General features: G+C 38.5%; 1 protein-coding gene across 2 annotated transcripts in view; it reads right to left on the bottom strand.

Moving 5' to 3' along the window:
* Positions 1-25,500, bottom strand: part of LOC134225600 (facilitated trehalose transporter Tret1-like) — a 69,885-nt gene extending 44,385 nt beyond the window's left edge. Inside the window, exons 1-2 of one of the 2 annotated variants that reach the window (XM_062705800.1) lie at positions 25,064-25,500; positions 24,880-24,980 (exon numbers count right to left, since the gene is read on the bottom strand). The gene's annotated coding sequence lies outside the window, so the exon portion shown is untranslated. Of the gene's footprint in view, positions 1-24,879 lie in introns of both variants that reach the window. The other variant, XM_062705799.1, reaches the window with a different exon arrangement.
* Positions 25,501-27,802: the final 2,302 nt, after the last annotated feature.

Raw genomic sequence — 27,802 nt, 5'->3', positions numbered from 1 at the left:
ACTCAGTGACTGTAGGAACAAATTTGGTTGAATCATTGAAATTCACCAAGATACCATTAAATAAGCTACCGAACTCTTAGAAAAGTTTAATTTTACTCGGCAAATGGAAATCATCCAATTGTATCCCTTATGGTAATAGAGAGAGATTAATCTAAATTTAATTATAAAATAACGATTTTAGGCTATCTTTTCAATATTAAATCGAAAGTGCTCTACGGGGTTGAAAAGCTGTTTTTATGTTCGGTACCTTAAGATACACCTCGTAATTTTATAATTTGACTGTGAATGATTGGATTCAATAATATTATTCTTAATGAAACATCTGAGACAATAATCGAGCTCAAATCTAATTTAAGTTAAAGACATACCACATATCTGTGGACATACTAAATTTGAATTATGCCATTCCAAACATTTATCGTTTTCCCTGTATGTTTAAATCTGTTTTCATCATTTACCGACTCAGTTTTCCCAAATTTATCGTATGTCTCGCTCGATTTCGATTATCTATCATATATAAGATACGATGTCGGTGAAACATACAAATTAAAGCATCTATTTTGCCCAGCAGCATTGAATTGTTAAATATCATTGTTTTTACCTCTTACTTGTTCGCTATTTTGACCAAAACATGGTTTAATTTCAAAACATTGAATGTTTAAGTAGCGGATGTTTATTATTATAAATATAATCACGAAAAAACAGTATTAAAATACATTAATCGTGTTTATAATAAGAAATTTTATAGAAAACAATTAGCTGTACGCTCAATTTTGTCACATCTAATAGGCGTATTTTGAGATTATTTTTAAATAAATAAACTTAAGCCCCAAACGCAATACAACGGAACGGCGACGGAAGCGGAAAATTTGACAGTTAGCCCATATATTTTATGTCAAATTTGCCGTTTCCGTCGCCGTTCCGTTGTATTGCGTTTGGGGCTTTAAGAGACCAAATTTCAACAATTTTATGTACGCATACACTGAAGGAAAGGGTGAATATTGAAATGCATTAAAAACAACCGAGCCAACCATTTAATTTCCTTTGAAATTTTCGAATGTAGTCAACTAATCCATACTGTACGCTCAATTTTGAGAGTGACTGTATATTCTTTCAGAGGGTACATAAAAATATTGCGGTGAAACCAATATGATTTTTTTGGCAAAAAGGTATTATTACCTCTAGTTTTAGGGATTGTAGACCGAAGGCATATTCAGCAATGTGGTATCTTTGGGTTATGTTGATTTAACTAATTTCCCGAATAAGTTTCGGAATTACGTAAAAAAGCAATGCAGCTTCCATACTAACTGAAATGCGATCAGTTTGGATTATTTTTGATCCAATAGACTTTTTTATCATTAGTTCAGTTTATAAACACCCAATTGCTAAAACGTAGCTCCTCGCCGCAATTAATGAAGATGAGGTTCTCATAAGGTCGTATCTTATTATTTTCTTTTCACACAGAAGAGGCTTTGCACCATCAATAAATCAATCAGCTTAAGCAGCAGCAAAATAAATTATAAGAGTTATTCCTATTTGCAATATCAGCACTATTAGTCAGCTGGCGCCGACAAAGCATGAACTGCACACTTTACGTTTGAAAATGAGAAGGTAGTATAGAACTGTTTCATTTGTTCTAGTGTGGAAAACAGCCTACCGGTAACGCTTCGTCTAACACTGCTGTCAGTCTAATAGTTTATCGCAATACCGGTATTGAACTTCTTGCCTCTGTGCTCTAGACACTAGACATTTCTATGATATGAAATGTCGTTGAGTATTATTCTGCTCACCGTTGGAATACTTGTGGTCTGTGCGTTATATAATTTGATTCATGTATATCGTGCTGCTGTTCAGCTGTTGTAGGGTGCATTAAGCTGTAAAAAACCAAAATCGTACCCTGAGTAACGAAATTCACGCTTATTTTCAAATATTTTCAACGCAGCATTTAAAATATGTTCAAATTTGATTGTAACTTCTACACAACATGTGTGCTGCATGGGACTGACGAACTACATAAACCATTATGTAATTTCATTTTTTTTGAAGACCACGTTTACCTCTGCGTCTCCACAGAAATCACAGTATGAAATAGTTGGTTGTTTACGAGAGAATAAAACGCAGTTCAACCACATCTTCACTCTTGGCGTGTGCATTATTGAAAATGGCTGCTACGATGGGTCCTGTCAACGGGAATGTTTGCAGACTGTAGTACAAAACTATCAAGCGGGCTGATAGTAGAAGCATAAGTACTAGAACGCTAGTGGCGCTGTAGTCAAATCAATTATTTTGCCAAATTATGCTTCAACAAGCTTCAATTGGCCATAATTTATGCATCATGTTGTATTGCATGTTTTGTTTCATCACCAACATCGGTTTGACACTTGTAGTACCGGTACTTTGGCTGCCAGTTCGAGTAACCTACATGTTAGTTACGTGAACAGTAACGACATTAGCAATCTTATACTTTTCAACTGAGCTGATTTACTCAACGAGAAGAAAATCGAAGTAGTAATAGTCACTGAAACTCAGTTGAACTCTATGGTGAGTGTGATTCTGGATTCCAGGGTGTGAAGCTTTGATATCCAACTTCCTGGAGAAGTAGTGTTGCTATTACAAGTTGCAAGTTGCTATTAGAAGTAGTGTTGCTACGAAGGTATGTCAACTGTCGTTTGCTATCAAGCATTTAGCTAGGATTTATCGAAACTCTTGGATAAGAAGTCATTACTATTGGCGTCTTTAGACTATTCGTGGCGTTCTGTACACCGCAAGCCAACGACATAGACGCGGCACTGTGCAAGCATTTGTGTTATCGCGCCATTGAAATGTCGTGATCTGGTGCAACGATCTGGAGAAAGATCATTACACTATCCGTATTCTCCAACTCGGTCAAGTGTTTTCGTTTTTTACCAAGAAAATCAGCTCTCTCCCCGACTGTGGTTAGCCGTTTTGGAAATCGACAAACATTTTGAAAACTAAGCCTTGGCCCATTCCACCGTTAATTCAAGCTGAAGCCAGACTTGAGCACATGGATCAGGTGTACAGGTGTACAGCTTTTCGATCATATTGCATCCATCATTTTCCGTGCCTTCGTCTCAGCTGTTCCCCATCATTCTGGAAGTCAACAAAAGTTATCCCCGTCCAAAAGGCTGAGAAAGACCCTTCAATTCCAAAAAGTTTTCGGCTCATAAGCCAACTCTCAGGGTTATCTGATAAGAATTCCACTGATTTTCTGAGTCTACTGAACAAAACACAAACTACAGAGGGCCGCCTGAAGTTAAGAAATTAGAAAGAAGACCGAAATTAACATATTGAACAAACGCTTTGAGGAGTTCAAAACCAATTGGAGTATCCATTGCCAAATCACAAGGCAACCCAGTTTCGTTCCCTAATTAGATAATGAATTTATCAACAGTAGATAGGTTCTCAAATTATTAATTTTAATTTCATAACAATCCAGCGCCAACATCGACTCTGACCACTATCTGTTGATGGTTAAACTGCGCCCGCAACTATCCGTCATCAACGATGTTCGCTACCGACGGCGTCGGTACGACCTAGAGCGACTAAAGCAACCTGATGTCGCCACTGCATACGTGCAGCATCTCGAAGCAGCATTGTCGGAAGAGGATAAGCTCGATGGAGCCCCTCTTAAAAACTGCTGGAATACAGTTAAAGCAGCCGGAGAACAACGTCGGAATGTGGAACGCTATAGAAGGAAACGGAGACCCGCCTTTTTCAGGAGATGAAACGCCACCTGGAAGAATCGGAGTGCGAGGAGATAGAACGGACGATGTGGCGATCAAAATGGGGAAAGCGGCGCTTCGAGGAACATCTAAATGTCTCTGAGGTTACAGGCAGTGAAGGTCAATGCAGCGGAAGGGACGACTACGTCAGTTCAGCGTACGATGAAAATCAACCAGCCTCCACCTTGAGAGAAGTTAAGGATGCCATCCAACTGCTCAAGAACATTAAAGCAGTTGGTAAGGACGCTGTCGGAGCTGAACTCATTGAGATGGACCCGGATAAGCTGACAAATTGCCTGCGCAGGTTGATAGTCAGAATCTCGGAAACGGAATAGCTAGCTACCGGACGAATGGAAGGAAGATGTCATCGACAAGAAAGGCGACAAGCTGTAGTGTGCGAACTTTCGAGCGATTACCATCCTATTTAAGTTCCTGATAATTTTCTGTCGTATATCACCAAAAGTGAACGAGTTCGTGAAAAGCTATCAAGCCGGCTTCATATACGGCCGCTCGACGACGGACCAGATCTTTATTGTATGGCAAATCCTTCAAAAATGCCGTGAATATCAGGCCCCAACGCACCATCTGTTTATCGATGTCGAGGCGGCATCTGATAGAATAGACCGTGTAGAGCTCAGAATCATGAATGAGAACAACTTTCCCGGGATGCTTATGAGACTAATCAAAGTAACGATGGATGGTGTGCAGAACTGTGTGAAGATTTCAAGCTAACACTCCAGTTCGTTCGAATCCCGCCGGGAACTACGACAAGGTGACAAGGACTTTCGTGTCTGTTGTTGAATTGCGCTAGAAGGTGTCACGGGAGAGCCGTGTGTGGTTTTCAACAGATTCAGTCAATTTGTTTGTTTCGCAGGTGATATGGACATCGTCGGCCGAACATTTGCAAAGGTGGCAGAACTGTACACCCGCCTGAAACGTAAGGCAACAAAAGTTGGACTGGCGATGAATGCTTCGAATAAAAAGTACAGAATTATTCTTTTCAATCATATGTACAGTATGTTCAAATGGCATTCTGCCTAATGGCCGGATACCAAACAGCACAGCGCCTTCTCAAGGTCAACAATGGCTGCATTACCCACCGTAATAAATACCGTATATATTCCTAAATCTTACACTGACTGATTAGAAGCGCAATATGCAAGAGGACTCTGTGTGTGTTATTCGCTTGATAAATTGCTCATTCCGTAAAATTTGGAAACTAAGATGCTTAACGGTTTCAACCCGTTTTTAGCGGGATGTTATTTTAGTCTTTCACCGGGAATCACCTTTTCGTGGAGCGTGAAAAAGATCTGAAGAAAAAAATCCTTAATTATGCCTTCGGGGATCTAAAAATCCCCTGATACATAGGGCATTGATGACGTGCACTGATTGTTGCTAACAAAGTTAGAAATCTATTGAAAAGTTGCTTCCACATTGTATTTAATGGGCGATTAAGAATATATAGTTCTAATGCTCGTAATAATAACTCGTTTGAACCGAGTTGCAAAATGTGACTGCGTTGTGCTGCAAACAACTGCCAGTTGTGCAAACTGTGTTTGTTTTCTTTTCATGAATAGGGTCAACGGCATCATTTGAGAGTTGCTATGTTTCAAATGAAATTAGGTAATTTTTAATTCAGTTCAAACAAAATTTGTAATTAATATTAAATTAAATATTAAATTTAAGTTTATTGTTTTGCTTTCGATTGGATAAATATAAAGATTAGAGTCTTGATATAAAGGGTCGAAACAGTTCCTTTTACTTAAAATATTGAACTTGAGATAATTATACCATTTGACTATTAGTCAATTAGTCCTTAAAGGAGATCCCTACTTAACAGGACAAAAATACATCATACACTCCATAGTCATCTCATTAAAACCCACAATGGAAAATTGGAATCAGTAACCTATAACAGCTGGCAGCATCGACGGAAGATGTGGTCTCTTACTTAACTAAGGCCAGTACGACCGGTTTGTGGGGAATTCACTGCAAGCTTTCGCGCTGATTGATGTGCTTAAGCCAATGAAAGCAATGAAACGAAAATAACGTTTACAGTTTGCTAAATTTGGATAACAACGTCATTGTTTTTTTGTGTAATACCTTCACTGACAGAGTAGGACGCATCCAAATTAGAATTCATACCGTGTAATGTGCTTTGCAAAAAATATTAACCGGCTACAAGCAGGTTGTGCGAACTGCAGTTTCAGCCGCCTGAGGCTGGGGCTCAGTCGTTGTCTGATGACTGGCATTTTTATCATATCTTCTGCCTGTTGACAACGTGATATCTTTCAATTATGCACAGCATCTGAAAACTCAAGCACGCGGAAATCTCGTCTATCCACTGTGTCAACTGCTGTCAAGTCGCCGTTCTCACTGTAGAAATGCTAAATTAAAACACTTGAGAAAGGAATAATTGCTTTCAATCGCATGAATATTTCTCTTGGCTCAAAACATACGGAATCGCTTTATGAGGTGTAGCGGCATTTACCGTTGAAGCCATAACTAGAATAGCTCACGTCACAACAGTTGTCCATTGCCTTTCTCGTTGTACATTGCAGGGAAAGGTAAGACGATAATTTCGATGCACAATACGCTGGAAAGCTTGGCTGATTAAGTTTGACATGCAAATGTGCGTTATTGGACAAGTTTGTACAAAAAACATTCTTCAATGAAATGCAAGTACGTATAACTAAAGAAAAAATGTCTTAGATAACTAAGGCAATATAAAATCACCCTTTGTCATAGGTGGATTATCCAGAAATGGATGATTGAGAAAATCATCACACGTGCATGATTGGATTCATGTAGCAGATGGCTATTTAACGACCAATATGCTCGAGCTTCCAACAGTTTTGACGGATGCATGGCATTTTTTGCTAGCACGATGGCCTTCACACTATTTCAAGTTGCAGCGTTTTGTTCGGTTGACTATCACTTTCAAATTCGCGGATGCCCACATACCTAATACATTCTCATCTCGGCAATGAAGAAGAGCATGCTGGTGGTACGTGATTTATCTTTGTTTCAGTATATTTTTTTCTAAGTCGGTTGCAACTGATAGTCGGATCTAAATAGTAGACCTTATGACCACTAATGACGATTGCTATCAGAGAAGTTACATTCGGCACACGAGTGTACGTTCATTTCATCGCAAAAACAATCTAATTAACGCATAAAAACTCATCAAACAACTTCCTCTATTTGGAAAGCTGCATGTCGATGGCGACTTCGGATCCGTGCGCGTGAGCAACTAATTTATTAGGATTTACTAACTGTTGTAGACTGTTATATTACGTAACCAAAATTATAAAATAATGTAACAAAAATCAGGTTAGGGTAGAGCCATTTGGGGAGTACCCCCCATTCCCAACAGCAACGTTCATTACTCGAGCGCATTACAACGGAATTACTTGTTTTTAGTACATGGTTAGTTCCCTCGTCGATATCTATTGATGTACAAACAATCAAGCTTCATTTAATGGTTGGAAACGTGGTCGAGTTATTAATGTTGAGGACGGGAATAGGGGGTGCTGCCCAAATGGTCCCGCTCCCTATATACAAGATACGACCGCTCGACGTAAACTACGTAAAACAGATCATAAGATAATTATTTTGGTTAGAGCTTAGAGTGATCAAAATTTTGACTTTTGCGCTCCCCTATGCTTGAACGATAAAATTTGCTGTTTGGCGAACCTCATAAATTTTCAACTGAATTGGTTATAATTCAACTGAGTACGAGCAGTTTGAAGTTGTAATATGAAATATCACTGTAGAAATCGCCTCCTGCATGTGAAAGCCCCGTTTCGTGAGGCGGATCATTGAACTATTTAGGGGGAGATCCCCCAGCGCCGGACACTTCTTAAAACGACACTACTTGCAGAGGACCCTCCCTAATCTTATTAAGTACAAAAGGAAGCTATTGAAAAGGCTTCTAGCGGCAAGGAATATCAGATCTTCATGTGATAAACATTGTACAAAATTTTAAGTTGAATAAAAAAAATTGTTACACTTACTTTAATTCAATTGCTTCTTCTTGCTGAGAAAGCCACAGAAATTATCAGAAACAAAAATTGAAGAGGACATTGAAAAGGTGGGAATTTTGGATTAGGATGTAAAAAAATTTAGCTGAAGAGTCAAATAAGCTCCACTAACAATTCTTAATATTTACAACTTGAAGCACGTGAAAAATATTACTATTCTGAATGATGTCTCTACTCATGTAATATGAACTTAATCACATTTGAACATGATGCAAAAGTGTCCGGTACTAGGAGACATTTGTCTGAATCGTAAAATTTTTCACCAAGATTCATCGTCGAAAAACGTGTTCAAATGATCAATTATAGTTTGTATGAATTATCAATGGTCATATTTTGTGTATCTTTCTTCTATCTATTCTTCATAACTCACGAAGAGGATGACCGATTTGCGAAATTTCCTCACTAATCGATTCGTATTGGGATCAGCTGTGTTTCTATATGCAAAAGGTTAGTAAATTTTAAAGGAAAAGTTGGAAAATTGTCAAAATACAATATTAGGTCGAGTTTGGAGAAAACCTAATGCGATCGCTTGATAAACGATCTAGAGTGCGGCGTCGCAATCAACGCAGAAAATGACATTTTGAACATTAAACGTAAAAACCCCGGAGCAAACACAGGGTACGTTCTGATTAGTAAGGTGTATAAAAGGAAACATAATCCGGTTAGTTAGAGTTTTTTTTTTGTTAAATGGCTTATGTGTCCGGCACTGAAGGATCTCCCCCTAAATATAATCAACCCGAAGACTTATTGATATGTTATTCTTTTACGTGCTCAATTGAATTTCCCACGATTTAGTATTTCCTTAATAATTTTTCTTGCAAGCAGCAAATTGTTTCGCAATAAAGACGGTGTATTCACATGCTAAATTTCCTATGTTGCCAACGTACTCATATATTTTTAAATATTAATGAGCAACGTGGCAAAACAGTTTTCTAAAAAATTTACTGTTGTCCAAATTACAACCATTGGGAAGTTGGGTATATGGGGTCGGGTGGTAGCGAGGTTCGTTTTGGTAAACGTTTTGCCGCGTGTAATGTGTAGTTTTTCCGCAAATCATGTTCGATCGCACACCAATCCATTTATGTTTCAAACAAAATTGGCGTAACTCACTATATGAAAATGGTTGGACATGACAATTTAAAATTTTCATTTAAAAACCCTAAATTTATTATTCCGCAGTGGTGATGATGCCTTTCTCCGACTGTTATTGGAATTAGAGTGATTAATGCATCTCATAGTTAATTACCTTTTAAATGGCGATTAAATGCTTTTGAAGTGGATGCTGCCTAAATAGTAAGATAACCCTGTTTAAAGTTGATAATCAATTTTAATAATCACCTCTTGCTTACATGAACATGTCCAGCATCTGTAACACTTTTTCATAAACACTAGGGGAAGGTGGGGTGACTTGATCCCCGGGAGACTTGATCACCCCTTGTTTTATCGAGCACTAAAGTAGTTTTGTTCTAGCGTATTTTTTAGTATAAATCCTCTAGACAAATGACCTTCATGTGGTGAATTAGTTTTTGGATAGACAACCTTATTTATTCTGCAGGGCGGTTTGTATGTTTTCACCTTCCCAAAGATTTTTTATTGGCCACGCAAAATTTGATCAACTCTCTTCATAACAATGACCAAATGCTTTCGTTTTTCACACACAGCACAAAGCCATAATATGCTTAATGATCTGTACTGATGAAAATGTCAACATTCCATCAAAGTTTAAGGATATTTGGATTTGAAGGTACTGTCTCAGTATGGGGACAGTATGGGGTGGGGATCCCCAATAGTCACCCAAACTAAAATTTGGCGAAAAAATTCAAAAAAATATAAATTTGTTCTCAGACTTGATGAAGTGTTAGCAGGAAAAAATATTTATTGCGTAGATATCATAGAAAGGGAATCAAGTTTCCCCAAATTTTAAAATTACATGTACTGTCGAATTAAATAACAAAAATCGTTCATGTATACGTACAGCAATTCGAAAATTCCGCGTATTTTGAAGGAAATATATTTAAAAAATCTGAGGGCACCTTTCTAATTTTATCAAAGCAAGTTGTTGAAGAGAGATCAATTTCCCCCGAATATTTTAATAGTCGATTTTTGACAGCACTCCAAAAAATCGATGGTGTATCAAAAACAACAATAACTTAAGGACCGTCATACATCAGTGAATTTAAATACTATATTTCTCTCGTATGTTTATTTATTTTTGGCTGTGATACATCGGAAATCAGAAAAGGGGATCAAGTCTCCCCAGTCTCCCCTACTTTTTTGCTCCGACCGCGGTAATTGCTCTGGTTCTATTGTGCGAATCACCGCACAAAAGTAGAGCGCAAGAACCAACCGCAGACTGCGGTCGTAACGAAACTCTGTAATTTTATTGGGTTGGTAAGGATTTGGAATTTTTAATGTTTTTGAAATTGAAAGATGAGGGAGCTATTAGCGTTTGAAATCTATCCTAATTTCGTGACGGTCTCGAATTTGGTAATTTTCATTTGTCACCCTGTATCCGAGTCTTCCCCTTAGACGTATTTTCCGTCAAAAGAATAAAATCGAAATAAAATTATGCAATTGAAATTAAAATTTAAAGCGATATTATTGTGGTACAATACCCAGTAGAAGTGTACGCCGCCGCTAACAGTTTTGCATCAGCGCACCGTTGTTCAAAATTTGTAACCTTGCTGATCTATAATTTAACACGCCAGTTATTATTTTGAGTAGTCTACATTATTCAACAGTGAATATTTACATAGCTAGATTTAAAATTCCCTACGAAAATTTTAAAAAATCTATGATTCTAAAAAAATTTCTTATAAAACAAATTTTGTGCGAAATTTATTCATTGTACACAGGGTTTGTAGAAATCGCTCTCAATAGACCAGTGCATGATGACGAAGGTTGACAGTTCCAGAGCTATTTCACCAGGACTTAGCCTCCGGCGAAGCTCCCGATAAAATTGTTTCGTCATTTTATTCGCATGTAGATGTCTTCTGCGATTGATTTCATGCTGAATGCAAAGAATATCACTGAAATATTCGAATCACAGCAATTTTAAACTAAAAATATGAATTTTAATTTTACCCTCACCGATTTTTCTTCTAACACCTTGTAAACAAGCTCTGTGAACTGTCAAAATAAGTGAGGTTAAGTTAGAGTTTGCATTGGTCTATAGATAACGAACAGCGATAAAAGAGAGGCAAAAACTGTTCCGAATCATAACAAGCCATGATAACAAATTGATCAAACTTGTATACACTTGCGAAAAAACAGAATCGGATAGGCAGCCCCCACTGAAAAACGGTGATGATCTCTTTGTTTTCGCTCATTTCGTGTTGGATACTGCACAACTGTGTAGAACAAGTTGAAAAGCATCATCAGAGCCAGCGCTCCCCGCATTTGGAGCTTTCTAAAAGAAATGTATCATGGGGTATAGCCTCCCGAATCAGTTCTCTATCATGACAGCTTGCGAAAAAAGTCTCTTGCGGTATGCTACATATCGTATATGTATACAGAGATGATAACTGAAAGACTTGTTCCTTCTTCAATTTATAAATTTCACAGACTGATTATTTGACTAAATCCTATTTTTAAAAACTCATTTGCTAACATTAAAGTCGAAAAAACAACACACTTCCTTGAATAGTCTGCAGCATAAGTCTAATGGATTATTTTAACCGTAATGTGCGCGGGGCCCTCCTTAGCCGTGCGGTATGACGCGCGACTACAAAGCAAGACCATGCTGAGGCTGGCTGGGTTCGATTTCCGGCGCCGGTCTAGGCAATTTTCGGATTGGAAATTGTCTCGACTTCCCTGGGCATAAAAGTATCATCGTGTTAGCCTTATGATATACGAATGCAAAAATGGTAACCTGGCTTAGAAACCTCGCAGTTAATAACTGTGGAAGTGCCAGGGTTTGCAGAAATCGCTCTCAATAGATAACGAACAACGATAAAGGAGATGCAAAAACTGTTCCGAATCATAACAAGCCATGATAACAAATTTATCAAACTTGTATACAAGTGCGAAAAAACAGAATCCGATAGGCAGCCCTCACAGAAAAATGGTGATTTTCGTTTTGATTTCGCTCCTTTCGTGTTGGTTAGTGCACAGCTGTGTAGAACAAGTTGAAATGCACCATCAGTGCCAGTCTTCCCACATTTGGAGCTTTCTAAAAGAAATTTATCATGGGGTATAACATCCCGAATCAGTTCTCTATCATGACAGCTTGCGAAAAAAGTTTCTCGCGGTATGCTACATATCGTATATGTATACAGAGATGATAAGTGAGAGACTTGCTCTTTCTCTTTAGGATTCAATCCCTGGGAAGTGCTTAATGAACACTAAGCTGCGAGACGGCTCTGTCCCAGTGTGGGGATGTAATGCCAATAAAAAGAAGAAGTAGAAGAAGAAGAAGAAAAAGTGTGCGGTGGCCACGGATCCATAACAGTTGACGATTCCTGAGTTGACGAGATGCTGCATGAAATTGAACATTCTCCAGGATGTAACGACAGTCGATGTTGCACGTTATGACGTCGAAAATAAACATCCTCTGAAGCATCACTCGACAGTCTGCCAATGTTTGAGAGTCAATCACAGCACAACGATTTCGGTATGGAGGCAGGTTTGATGGATCCTTCCATGGTAAGCAGCGCAAGGCGTAGTTGATGAAGCGTTTATGTATTCTCTCGATGCGTTAATTGTGAACGGAATGATACGGAGCCCAGATTTGCACTCCATACTCTAGTATGGTCCATAGTAAAAAAGAACAATATTCCCAGGAAGTTTTATAAAATTTATCGAGAAATTCCAATCTTGTACGATTGAAGCAACTATTTCGATTGTTATTGTTATTCATAAATCAATGCAAAAACACAGAGAAACAGACGTCTCACTTAAAATAAAATGCAATCAAAATCATCGCCACGAAGAAAACATTATCGCTCAGTGCTAAATGTACTGTGTGTGAAGCAAATCCACAAATCACAATCCACAAGCAAATCCGATCGAAGCGCCATCGGTGGCCGGTCGACCACCTACAAAAAAATTCAGTCGAAAAACGGCTCCTGGGAGAAGCGGAGTGTGAGGCGACGAAACATCTTTTTTAATATTGTCGGCGTAGCACCAACTTAGAATTCGGAATTTGGGACTTCCGAACCGAACTTTCTTCCGAAGTTTTATCTGTCAAACTTATTGATGCATTGTGTAGCGCATGTTTAGGCGAATCCAGCGCACTACTTCCGAAGTTGGGTAAGTTGCCTCTATCTGTAGAAAAATCCAACTTCGGTATAAAAAAACGTTCTAACCTTGTTCCGGATAGACAATATTTTGAACCCACGTTAGTTTCAAACTGTGAATAAAAACCGAAAAGAACGGTTTACTAATTATAATACGCTGTGAAAAACTTGCATATCCGACCACTTGGAACGCCACTATCTGTAAAATCAAGTATCCCATTTCTAAATGATCTAGCCTTTACTTTATTAACCCACTCTTATTTACTACATTGGTAAGAATGTTCGAAATAGTAGGTGTAGTTGATCTCCACAAACATCAAATCTGCTATTAATTTCATAAAATACATGTACGCATGAAGGAGCTTACATCTTGCAGCCTTCTATATAGGCCAAGAATCGTAATAATTGTTTGTTGGATGTATCACTATAAATTAAGAGCGAATTCTGCAAACCTTGAACTGACTTTTTCAAAATATAACATCAAATTCAGAAAAATTATCCAACTGTAAAAAAAATTAAACGGTACAGATTTTATCCACTAGCTAAATCCTCCAGCGATCCATATAAGCTAATTGACCTAATTGGACAACTCTACAAAACAAATCGAATTGTCAAATAAACCAGAAATTGTCAACAACAGGACACGCGCTCTTATTTTTTTTTATTCAGCGGTAGCGACAAATTCATGCTTGTGATATTCAGTCCGAGGGAGGCTGCAAGCGTGACCAAGCATCGCGCGCGTGCTGAAAGGTTGAATAGATAAGTTCAATACACCGACCAAAAATCACATAGTTGATGAAGTCAGCTAATGAATGCGGTTCCGTTTCTGCGAAATATGCAGAATTGGTTTGAATTCATTACAAAGAACACAAAAAATGTACATATTCGCATTATCATGCTTTCCTTTTTTTGAACTGCTGCTGTATAAATTATGTTTATTCATGAAAATATCATATGAAAAATGTTAGAGTTACACAGAGCATGAAAAAAGGCATATTTCGAGATTTTTCGTTTAACAAAAGTACAAAAAACAAACAAGTTGTGCAAATCGAAAGCAAAATAACGACTCTGCAGCATTGCGTTTATTCGCTCGCCGAAGACAACACTATCAAATTTTTGCCGATCGAATCTAAAATTTCACTGTTGTTGTTTTTTTTTTGTACTTCAAGATACACATTAAAATATAGCTACTTAAAAAAGAAATCCAATTACTTTTTTTTGTTCAACCAAAAAAATATTCCCCTTTTCGTGCTTGACAATGGTGAAATCCTTTAAACACACATTCAACTCCGATTGTTGAATTCTGGCGAGATTTACAAAGCCGATCTCTCCATAGTGCCCTCTAAAACGCGAATCTTTCCTAATTAGGACATTCCAAGCTCTATCTGGTAAAAGGGGGAAAGTCACAAGAGAGAATTTTCTTCGTCGACTTCCATCCTTTTGAATAAAAGTAACAAGAAGGGTTTTTTTGCAGTTTATCACCTCAGAATGCAAGTTCGCATTGTCTTCTATTGTTCTAAGGTGATAAACCACGAAAAAAATTGCTGCTTGCCACTTTTATTTAAAAGAGGGGAAGTCGACGGAAAGAATTCTCGCTTAACTTTTCAAAAGGTCCTAAGTAACATTTTTTTCATGATTTAATCTGAATAATGCAATCATCGTATTTCATGTTAATCTATTGATTGCAATACTCAAATTAAATCATGAAAAAAATGTTACTTAGGACCTTTTGAAAAGTTAAGCGAGAATTCTCTCTTGCGACATTCGCCCTTATTCCAGATAGAGCTTGATTTATTTCATTATTAACAACATGTTCCCATATAGTTAGCTACCGACTTGCTACTTCAGGTGATATCCGTTAATTACTTGCCTTCCAGCCGTTATCAAACAATGCCGGACAAAAGTAAGATATGCAATCAGGACCCGAGCAGTAGAAATTACCTCAATGATACCGCATTATGTTATTGATATCTTACTCTGTTATTTTTGGTATTATTTTTTGGTATTTTACCTCTTATGCAAGGCTAGTTCATAACAGAGTATGGTATCGCTCCTGCTCGGGGAGCGGCGATCTCAGAATTAAGGACAAGCCTCCCGAAATCCAAAACAAAAGGCAAAGCAAGGCCATGCTGAGGGTGGCTGGGTTCGATTCCCGGTGCCGGTCTAGACAATTTTCGGATTGGAAATTGTCTCGACTTCCCTGTGCATAAAAGTATCATCGTGTTAGCCTCATGATATACGAATGCAGAAATGGTAACTTGGCTTAGAAACCTCGTAGTTAATAACTGTGGAAGTGCTTAATGAACACTATGCTGCGAGGTGGCAATGTCCCAGTAGGAGATGTAATGCCAATGAAGAGGAAGAGAGAGAAGATGTAGGCTGAGAACTAAGATTGACTAAATGAAACATGGTCAATATGGCTCAAAATGGTATTGAAAAACTTTTTTTCAAATTTCAAAATGCTCTGGACAAAATTTCAGCCAATTCGTTCAACGTTTGGGCGGTGTTATACTCATTTGAAGCTCACATAAAAAAATGTGTGAAGAAAAATGAAAACAGTAATTTGGAGCAGCTAGATGGCACCATTTATAATGTAGAAATATTATACTTTTTCAGTTCTTGCTGAATTAAAAAAAAGAAATATTTTGCTGGAAACCGCGATAGTTTTCCCGGCCCAATGTTTTCTATTGAAAATGGGCCAGATCGGACTATATTATCGGATTATATTAAAAATACGCTAAAAAGCGGTAATTTTTTAGCTTATCTAATGCACGAGAAAGGCACCATACCACTAGGTGGATCAATCAGGGTTTTTCTCATTACATGTTATAAAACACGTGAAAGGCACTATCACCGTTAAATGCATTTTTCTGTGTTTTTAAAGCAATTGCTTAAAAATGTTTATTGGTTTCAGCCGCTTTGAATTTTGCAACAATACTTGCGTTATGAACCGAGAAAACGTGGTGGCCAATTTTACCCAACCGGTGCATTTCATACACATTTCACCTATCTGTTTTTAGGTGTAACGGAATGTAACTACGACGTGGTTATGCTAACATTCAAGAACAGCATTCAATGTATATCGATGTGATCGCTTCTCCTGCAATAGTAGAAAATCTCGTTTCGGTGGCGTATTGCTGTTTATCATCGTTATACCATCACTCGCATCGTAACAGTCAATGGTCGATGATTGAAACAAATCCCTGTATTCGCTTCCACTTTATATTCCACCAGATATTTACTTAGCAAAGATGTCGATATAATCAACACGTATTTGGCTTCCGTTGAAGAGTTATTCGTTATTGGGTCCCCAACCGATACGTTACTTATTTGCGGTGATTACCGGTAATTAACCGCGAATGCGTTGGTCATCGCATGAAAAAGGATTTCATTCCTTTCAGCTATCCCCTACATTTGTTAGTCAAGTGGACAGAAGGGATTTTCCCAATTTTAGTCAAGTCAAGCTCGTATACTGGATTTATGTTTCTGTTCGTTCTATGCCCGGCAGTTGCAGAACGCTGCACCGCTCTTTTGTTTCTGCTTGACACTTATCGCTTGAATAACAATAAACAACGAATTGTTACTTTTACCGTCGGGTGTCTCTTTAAACTCCCGTAAATTGATTTTACCGCGTTCCAAAACTATCTGCTGAAAGTTAACTGGGCGCAAATTTTCTCATCCAATAATGTGGGCGAAATGGGGGAGAACTTTTATGGGGAATCGTCTTCCGGTTGAACTCTAATGTGACTAAATCTGTCTAAAGGAGCTGAAATACATTCGCAAGGTACACCAACGTAAGCTCCATAACCTACGTACCTCGGAGACAGTACGTTGCTTGTATCCAGCTAGTAAAGCATACCGCTATCTGAACGAATCCACATAGGAGTACGTAGTGTAAAAGCGTTGCCAAAACTATGTCAATCATTTTGTCGTCTGTAAAGGCATTCATTATAAACAGCAAAGTGTATTTTTTGTTTTTATGCCCTTTGCATTCATCTAGCAGTGAAGTACTACCATTGGCGGAGTCAGCTATTAATATTTGATAGAGTACCACTTGACGCAAGTATGCTGCCTTTGTGAACTACAGCGTGCTTGCGACGAGTGGTGTCCACCTCTGGTTCCGCAAGTGAACATGATCATGTGAACATGTTATCTTCATTCTTTGATTATTACTTACTAATATTTTTTGGAAAGGTGTACTATGTTTATTTACTTCGACTATGTGAATTTGTCTTCGGATAATATTTAAGTACCTGGATAATGTGTTATAACATCAAATGGAGTAGATCCAAAAAATACGGAATGCAAATCAATCGCTTTTACATCCCAAAAATGCGTATGCTTCTTACGGATCGAAATCTCACTCTTCCCTGGAAGCGAAATAAAATTTATGCGAGTTTTATCGCTTGAAACCATGATTATTTCATTTTTTTGGTCTAACTGTTTATGCAAATTTCACTATTTTTTTCTATATACATAAAAATGAATTTCTGTCTGTCTGACTCTTATAGACTCGGAAACCACTGAACCGATCGGCGTGAAAATGTATGCAGAGGTTTTTGGGGCCGTGGAAGGTTCTTAAGGTCGTTTCCCCACTTTAGAAAGGGGGGCACCCAAACAAATGAAACAGTAATTTCTGCATAACTCGAGAGCAAATCAGAGAATAAATCAATTTGGACGAAACGAAGTAGTCCAAAGAGTAGAACATTCAAAGTTCATTGTATTTGCCACACAAGATACAATGGCGGACATAGAAAAGCTTTTAATTAATATGCTATAAGGATACTAAACTGAAAACCAGGCCAAGTTCCAAATTCCATTTGGAATGTAGAACCATTGAAGAAGCAGAAGACGAAGAAACTCCTGTTAAAAGTGCTCGAACCAACATTTCAGCTGTCTGGTTCTTCTCGTTTCTCTGCCCCTGCTGTTATACGCTCCTAAATCTTCCGTCGGGTAACATCTGTAATCCATTCTTTGGTGCGCAGCTCACCCAAGTTGTTCTCGACGGTTTCGATAGCAGCATTCTTCACTGCCCACTTCTCTTCTACGCTGCTACATTCCAGCACATGTACTACCCGAGTTCCAAGTTCTTCAACGAACGATCTCTTCAGTATTCACAGCTGGATCTTCTAGTCGGTCTATGTTAATTCATTGCCAAAGCCTCACCTCCAACCTCTGAATCCAAGCAATGCGTTGTCTTCAGTTAGAAGATGATAGTCCAATGCGATGTTAGCGCTCACGGACTCAAGAAGGCACCGTCTCCGTTTTCAGTTGATCCTTTTCTAGAGAAGCCAAATACTAGTTCTGCCCAAGATGAATACACTACTAGGTATTCCAAACTGCCAAATTCACGATTCAGCCATCTTGGTTTTTAGTATTGACTCTTCCGAGTTTGTTTGCACTGAAAATGATTTCACCCCCGCCATCTTCTCTTCCATTAATTTGACAGATTGGAACACCTATAGGAATTATAGAACACTATAGTTGTGTATTCATCTTAACCCTGCCAACTAAAAACGGGTCCTGAGAAGTAAGTCAAACGCTACTTGGGGGTCGTACACATATTACGTAAGCATTTTTTCTGGGTTTTTCGACCCCCCCTCCCCCCATGTAAGATTTTTTTCATACAAATGTTTTTTTATTTATATGGTGCGTAAGAAAATGACGGACCCCCCCTCCCTCCATAAGTGCTTACGTAATATGTGTACGGCCCCTTGCTGCAGCCGGGAGAAGCGGGTGCGGGTGGACTCCCCAGCCGACAATGCAATGGGAGGAAAGCTGCAACAATCGGCGATAATAGACTTAGAACAACTTCTACAAGTTTTGATGACTTATCCTAATTCGTATATAGGGACGATAGCCGGCAGGATTTCGCCCGGATGATCATGTGAGAACTATACTATCATGCCTTGCATCATCCTGGAGCAGGTCAATGAATTTCAAAAGTCCCTCCATTTGGTACTGATTGACCTCGGATCGTTTGAATCACAAGAAAACTGTGGGCGTCCCTAGAAGCAAGGGAGGTCTAGAGGAAACCCAGAGTCCTGTACAATGGAGTCGCCAGAGTGAGGCAAGGATAGATGTATTATATTTCTGTTGTTGTTACTCATCGTAATCGACGAAATCAAGGGCCGCTCTAGCAGCCCACCACCATAGAGCAATCGAACGACCTCGACTCAGATGATGCTACGCTCTACCAACGCAACAACGCTCTACCATGACCAGAAAACTGAATAACCTGGTCGTTGACTCCTACTCATCAACGTCAGCAAGACCAAATCGTTGGGTATGAACAACTCCAATTCCACGGTTGCCGGGCAAACAGTGGATAATGTCGAAAACCAAAGCCAACCAACGTCGAGCGGCGGACCAAGATCAACATAGAACATGGAGATCCAATCGGTCCAGGCAATGCACCAAACCTCGAATACTCAACTCTAACGTGAAATCTGTGATGTTATACGCCAGTGAGACTTGGTGCGTATTAGCAGAGATCACATAGATTTGCAAGTATTCATCACGTTTTACAGCTCGAGCCTGGTAGCCTCACAACTGGATCCCGAATGCTGAGCCCCATCGACAATGCCATCAAAATCCAATATAAACAGCAGCTCCACAGTGTGTATGGACGTAGCCCGGCCACACGCCACGTAAGAGCGGAGACGAAATCTACAAGCAAGTGCTGGACAGGAATACGGCAGGACATCGCAGAAGAGGCAGACCTGAGATATCCTGACGACGAAAATCTAACAGAGAAACAAACAAAGTCGAAAGGAATCAGATTTGGGCCCAAGTCAAGAGTGGAGACAGAAGGAAACCAATCCCAGTGCCGTATAGCCTATGTATTATGTAACAATACCCATCGCTATTTTTACAAAATATTAGTTTATTTTTGAACTTGTTTAGATGAATGTTTTATTTTTCATAAAACAAGTGGAACTGTAACTCTCAAAAAGCAAGGTTGTTTTCAGTGTATCGTTCCTTTGCTTGGAGTAAGATATTTAAAGGAGAATCTGCAACCAGACACTTGAGAAGACATCTCAGATTGTGTGGGGGGTTGGGAAGCGCCCAGGCAGCATACCAGCCCTTTTACAAAAAGAAAAACTAAAATTTCTACAGAATTAAGTTCCAGTATTTTTTTTATTTACATAAAATTTAGTGTTAAATTCACTACTGGATAAATATGTTACAAATATTCATATTATTTGCTTTCTCTAAACGTGCTTTGCTATCATTTGCCATTAATATTTAAAAAAATTCATGGAAGAATTGCATTTTGGACTTTTTTTTTCGTTTTCATGTTTTTTTTATTCCCCCCCCCCTCGTACCTTCCAAGAGCTGTCGGACATAAAATAAATTTAATATTTGTATCGGCCTAAGTCGGTAGCGTTTATAAAAGTATTATTCAGATACATAGCTGAAAGCAGAACAGAAGCTGGTTACAAATGTCAACAATGTTTGCCCAATTTGTTATTCCATACTACATATTGTTCAGCTACGAATACTTTAATTAAACGTTAATTCGACAATGATGTCTATTTGTGGTAACTGATTGTTACTTGGGTACTTTATTGCATCTTTCACAGAACGTATTTCGACCTCAACAGTAAGGTCTTCAGTGTCTCGTACTTGACTTGCTAAAATTTGTAAGTTCGATGGTTTTTCATCAAGGTTAAAATATTACCCCGAAGCCGACTCATTTGAGATTTGACATATTGATAGTTATTAGGAACAAATTGATTATTATTATGATTAACAAAGTTGAACTATCGAACTGTTAAATCTAACCATGCTCCGGAGCAGGGTTATTTTTAACCATCGAACAGTCAAATTTAAACTAAAAGTTAAACGAATCGGTGGAATGGTGTACAGCCTAAGAAGAAATTTGAATCTATACCTTCAACCATACACCTCGCCACGATGTAAAGAAATCTAGATCAGCTGCAATATTCTGTAAGTAGCTTAGTTGGTTAAAAGCACCTGTACGTAGCGTACTGAGAGTCGTGGGTTCGAGAGCCATCGAAGGAAAGTGGTTGCCTCCAATACATTTTTCAAATCAAATTCTTCCACATAATGTACATATTCACATCTGAGTTTTCAGACCATTATAAATTAATATCCAAGTCGGGAACACAGGCAATTAACTTTGGTTGAACTGTTCTGTAAGTTATTTGCCAAGCATTTTGCGTCAGTATTTAACAAGAAGCTGAATAAGCAGCTCTCAAGTGCCACGCAGAATTGCGTTTTCTCATGGAAAAACTGCCAACACATACGCAAACGTATCCTATCCATTCCATTCTACATAGCTCTTAAGCATTCCGATGGATACGGTTAACCTTGAAGCATTGACGGCAGTCATGGCAGCATTGAAGATGCAGAACTCTTACTCTCCTGGACCGGACTGCATTCCAGCCGTGATATTCCATCGCTGCTTGGGAGCTCTTACACAACTCTTGTGCCACATTTTCAATTCTCCGAAACAATTGGTAATTATGCGGGTTTACAAAAGTAGTTACCGTCGTAACGTTAGAAACTATTGTGGCATTGGAAATTACATTTCCTTTGACCAGCGTGAGTTATGCTTGGTAGACGAGTTTGTACAAACTTGATGGATTACACATCAACGTGTATTGGGAATCTCAGCCTCATTTAGCAGCCGCTAAGTTGCGAATGCCGACGGAGGTCCTTCATAGCTTAGTTGGTTGAAAGCACCAGTCTAGCGTGCTGAGGGTCATGGGTTCGAGTCTCATCGAAGGAAAGTGGTTACCTCCAATACATTTTGCAAATCAACTTCCACATCCAAATACCACATGTGCAAATTCGCATCTGAGTTCTTCAGAACATTGTAAATTAATGACCATGTCAGGTGGCTAATACCCGAAAAATGGGAAATTAACTTCAATTGAACTATTCTAGTCTACAATATCTGGAACACCGAAACTTTTACGGCCTCAGTGGAACTGATTATATACGAATGCGCAAAATTATTCTAAATCGGATACAGGAAAAAGATAGACACAACTCTCCAACAGTAAGGGCTCCGCCCCAGAAGATCGTGTGACTATATTGTCTATATTGTGATCACGCTCATTGACTACGAAAAAGCATTCGATCGTCTGAACCCTGAAAATCTGTGCTGCGCCTTTAGACCTAAATGAGTTACGGTTAAAATCGTCCGCCACAACAAAGTGCAATGCGAAGTTTTTTCGTGCAGAGTCCTGCATAAGCTCACTCCTGACGGAATCCAAGTTTCAAAGTGCTCGCGTTTTCATGGGCACACCACTCGATACGGAGCAGGCGCAGAACTGTCATTTTTGTTGATTTGGCTTTGCTGCGTCGCAGCATGCGTGAAATAATAAAAATGACAGTTGTGCGTTAACTTCCGTGATGAGTGGTGCTAACTGCGACCGCTGAAACGAATCCATCAGGAAATATTCCTCAAAGAACTTTGTTTGACCCCACCCGTGTAGTTACTGGAGTGAGGCTAAAAAGCATTATATCTCGCTTAACTTTTTAAAAGGACCTAAGTAACATTTTTTTCATGAATTAATTTGAGTACTGCAATCAAAAGCTTTCATGTTTTTCTGTAGATTGCGCTATTCAAATTAATTCATGAATAAAATGTTACTTAGGTCCTTTTAAAAAATTAAGCGAGATATAATGCTTTTTAGCCTCACTCCAGTAACTACACGGGTGGGGTCAAACAAAGTTCCTTTATGGTCACTCCTGACGGAATCCAAGTTTCAAAGTGCTCGCGTTTTCGGGGGCACACCACTCAATACGGAAGCAACGCACAACTGTCATTTTTATTATTTCACGCATGCTGCGACGCAGCAAAGCGAATAACCATGTACCAAGCCGTGGACCGTGCTGGCAGCCTATTATTATGGAGCACCTGAACGAATTGGGTGATGATGTTGATGATACTATAACTGCCTGTAATCGCTCAACTGTTCCATATGGATAGGAGACGCAGCAAAGATGGGACAACTATGGAGATCCAATTAGATTAGGCAACGCACCAAATTACGAGTTTTCATCTCTAACGTTAGTAATCTGTGTGAGACTCTGAGACTTGTGTGTGTATCAGCAGAGATCACGCAGAAATTGCAAATATTACGGAGAAAAAGAAAAAATCCCACACCCAAAACAAAGTGTTGTGTCATTGTTTACATTAGGAGGAACAAGATTGGCAACAAACCACTACATAAATCCGTATTTTTTGAATGAGTGTTTGTGCACCCAAAAAACAAATCTGACAATTATTGTATAAAATCTTGGCATATACAATTCTGTAAGCTTTTTATACAGATATTGTATTAAAATAATACAAATCTGTAAGATTTCAATACAACAATTGTATTAAAATCTTCCGAAATTGTATATGCCAAATTATTATACAGTTTCTGTAAGGTTCTTATGCCAAAACTGCCACCCCCTGGTTGGGTGTGGTATTTCTCGGTGATGCCCTACCACAATCACAATTTTTCGAAGGACGGAAAGAGACAAGCGAGACATCGCCAGTGGTAAATCATTTAGATAGCTCTTTTCATCGCCTAATTTGTCTTGCGCGTTAAGAGTATTGTATCAAATATCGCATGCAAACCACTTAGAGATGTTATATTTGTTATGCCAGCTCATTTGCATTAAGACTCTTGTTGGTTCCTCCAGCAAACTTACCAATACATGAAACATTGAAGAATTTATTTTGAATTTTGGAGAATTCACGTGAAATTCCTTTAAAAATCCGAGGATTATCCCCTGAAAATTCCATGCCGAAAACGCCGCCGACGGTTAAAATTATAACAAACGCCGCTGCCGACGATTTCCGGGTTGGCACCTAGTGACCTCACCTCTATCTGGTGGCCTGACTGGATCACAAGTGCTGAGCTTTACCGTTGTTGTCTTAAAAAACCGATATCAACAGAAATTCGAGAATGTAAATGGAAAGAACGGAGACAAAATCTGCAATCAAGCGCTGGACTAAAATCTGACAGGACATCGCAGCAGATGCAAACCCAGCGACAAAGCTGAGGAACAAAGAAATAACGAATGTCGATTGGATCTGGACCCAGTTCAAAAATAAAGTGAGTACCCCGCTCAGGATAGAAATCATTTACGTTGACCCTATGTACCAGGGGGTTTTGGATCGAACTCGAGAAAAATTGATATTCAACACCTTGAAACTGCATTTCGTAAATTGCAATATCGAAGAACTAATTCAAAAACCTGTAAAATTGGTGACCTTAATCGAAAAGCTAGTGTCCTATCCTAAACTTATTCGGAACATACGAATTAATTAATTTGAAGCTCTCAATTAATGTAGAAGAGTATCTTAAACACGAAATTTGGCAATAAATACCATAAGCTTGCAAATTTCAGAAAAAAAGGCTTGCAGAGAATGGTTATGATAGTTAATAAATTATTACAAAATTAGTAAAAACACAACTATTATTTTAGGAATTCTATTTATCCATAAAGCCGTGTACGTACAAGGCAGCAGGGTATGTTTCCATTCCGGTCTAGGAAAGTTTGGTGTTGGATTATTGTTCAAATGTTGGTCTATTGCTACTCACATGCAACGCTAGGTTTGACTGTGAAAATGATTGATAAATAAGCAGACAAAGACGAGCAGTGTTCATGGCTGCTTTTAGTTTCTCAAAATACATTATTGTAATTACAAGGGAATCATCTCTACCAACTTAACACGAACAGCTTTTCAATGTGAGCCACCTAACACGTGATGTGACATTTAGAATTGCAATTCATTGCGTCTAAGTATAGACATCTAATGATGATATTTTAAATAAAACCCAAAACACCATAACTCTACCAAAATAATAATGCTTTTTTTACCTCTTGCTCTCAACACTCCATGAACTCCTCACTATACAGAACAGATCCAAATCACCTTTCAGGTTTCGTGCTTCCACCACTATTTACGTTTCATATGGGCACTAATGCAAAAAACGAGATATACGAAAACACATGACATAATCGAATCTCAACTGTTGCTCACAAAGTACGCCGCACTACTCACTGGATCAGCAATGCCATCGGGCAATTTATGTTAATCGCACTTCACCCAACAAATTTCTCTCGTTTGTCGTTTGGCAGAAAATTCGATGTTCGCATCAGATCACTTCACTATCGCAACCTTGCTCTGAGGTCCACAGATTCGACTTGTTTGTTGCACTATCAGAGACTGCATGCATCCCAATCACGCTTCATAGTTTCCTTGATGTCATTCTTGATTTGCTCTTCAAATAGACAAACAGATGCTTCCGAGCAGCTGATAAGCACTGTTCCAAACTATCTCCGACGGGGCCCGTTTTAAGCGTTTTAAGGTCTCAAAACGTGTTCCCAATGCGCAGCCGTACGCCGTGCGCATAAGCACTGTAAACGGTCCGTCGAATTCGAAGCGTGCCGTTTCCGTTGTCGCACGATCGAGGGCCAGTTACGACTGAGCGCGACGCCGACACGAGACAGCAGTTTTACGCGACGACCAGGTTTCAAAGCTTTGCAGAATTAAGCTCATGTCGGCACCGGGTGAAGCCTGCATAGAAGTAACTAATTTCTCACATGATCAACGGCTCATAACAACCATCCGATCCGGCAAAGCTCTCGCAAAAGCAGACATCATTAATAAGAAGAGAGAATTGAGAGTTTTGTGCGAATAATAATGAATGGAACTTAAGAAACCAAATCGCCACTATGTTAATTAAATTAGGGTAACGCCTAAAATTTGGGCCTGTTATTTATTTTGAAGCACGTATTCGGGGTAAAACGCACAGTTCCAAAGCAGGCAAAATTAAAGGTGGTTGGTTCGAATCCCGGTCCGGTCTAAGAAATATGCGGATGAGAAGCTTTTTCTACTTTTCCGGGCACAAGTGTAATCGTGTTTGCTAAATAATAAAAACTAATGTAGAAATGGTAGCTTGGCTTACACACCTTGAAGTAAATAACTGGTCGGGGCTCGGCAAACCGCACCAAGCGTCAATTAAATATCATCCAATTTTACGCACGAATTTGCGTATTGCAATTTTAATTATTCACAAACCGTATTGAATATCTCTAGACTCAGTAGTCAAAGATATGTGCAACAATCAGATATGAATATTTTTTCGGGCTCCTTTGAACCTTTATAAGACAGTGACAACTATATTACCTCCAACAAATCTCGCTTAACTTTTCAAAAGGACCTAAGTAACATTTTTTTCATGAATTAATTTGAATAGCGCAATCAAAAGCTTTCATGTTGTTCTATTGAAAAAACAACAAATTAATTCACGAAAAAAAATGTTACTTAGGTCCTTTTGAAAAGTTAAGCGAGAAATGATACGTTTATACTGTTTATTAACAACAGCTCTGCTAATTTATTTCTCATGTAGTGGCTATTTTTGCTACCTAGTAACAGATGATACTGAGCCAGAACATAAATTGAAATGTCAATATGAGTGTTCGAGTGGAAGGAAGTTTTTTAGTAATTCGTTAAAAACCGACAAAGGATATTACGTAACGCGAAAAACGCGATTTTCGAGAACCCCGCACCCCTCGTAACAAACTGTAACAATTATCTCAACTACCCCCACCCTCAAGCGTAGCGTAACAAATTTAATTTTTCAATAGAAATCTCTTTTTAATGGAATTGTCACGTAATGTAAATATAGTTTAGTTTATTTCAAAGAAAGCAAAATTAAAAAAAAATGAAAGTCTATGCTATGTGATAAATTTGTTACGCGTAACAATATTTTGAAACACCCCCACCCCCCATAAATGAACAAAAATAGAACAACCCTCTATTGCGTTACGTAATATTTGAACAGGCCCAAAGACATATTTTTTCATTGATATTAATTAAATTGAAACTCCTGTGTTAGATTATGTAGTTGCATGTAAGCATATGCGGTATTTCGAAAAATTTCGTTTCAGGTGGTTCGAAACGAAATTCCGCGGAATTTCGCGGAATTTGAGCATGGCGAAATCTGATTTCTTGATTTCGTTTCGTTTCGTAAAATTACAAAAATTTCTCTAGAAAAAACTTGCTTCTAACGAAATTTAACGGAATTCCGCGGAATTTCGAAACAAATTTAAACTTAAACCATACTTTATATTATCGAAAATTTTGGCTGCGCCGCTGAACAAAATCGTAAAGTTGTTTTCAAAACTTTATGTTATACAATTTTTTTTCTATTAATGCTTACTACATAACCTCATTCTTAGTCGTCAAATATGCATGTAGTTTTCTTCTATAAAACGTCTTTAGTGTTTCCATGATTAAAATTCAAATTTTGTGATATTTTTTTTACTATTTGCACAAGATGAATGCGGAATCGATCGTGTTGCTGCAGGTCATGGGACGGTCATAGACGGCTGCAGCTAGTCTAGGAAAACGCGAAGTGATAAAAATCTACCTCGCGTAGCAGAAATTTGTTTAACTAGTGTGCAATCGATAGTGTTGATGCTGATCACGCCAGCTAGTGTGGGAGAACGCGAAGTGATAAAACTAATGTCTGCATCGAAGAGCACAAAATTATTTAGTGCGGAATCGATCGTGTTGTAGAAGATTATTAAACGAAGCACATTGGTCTTGCGTTGGATTGATTCGAAACACATTTTTCATCTTCTTGTTTTCAAAATAAGTTCGTTCACAATAAATATTTTGTCGCTTACCAAGGGGTTTCACGTGAATTACCTTCTCAACTAACCAACGATTCCTCGATCTCTTATAACAATGAGTGTGAAACTAAGCAAGCAAGCATACAATAAGAATAACTTT

Source organism: Armigeres subalbatus, chromosome 3 (assembly GCF_024139115.2).
Source record: "Armigeres subalbatus isolate Guangzhou_Male chromosome 3, GZ_Asu_2, whole genome shotgun sequence".
Taxonomy (NCBI): domain Eukaryota; kingdom Metazoa; phylum Arthropoda; class Insecta; order Diptera; family Culicidae; genus Armigeres; species Armigeres subalbatus.
The sequence above is the reverse complement of the archived record's forward strand: the minus strand, read 5'-3'. Positions and strand labels throughout refer to the sequence as shown.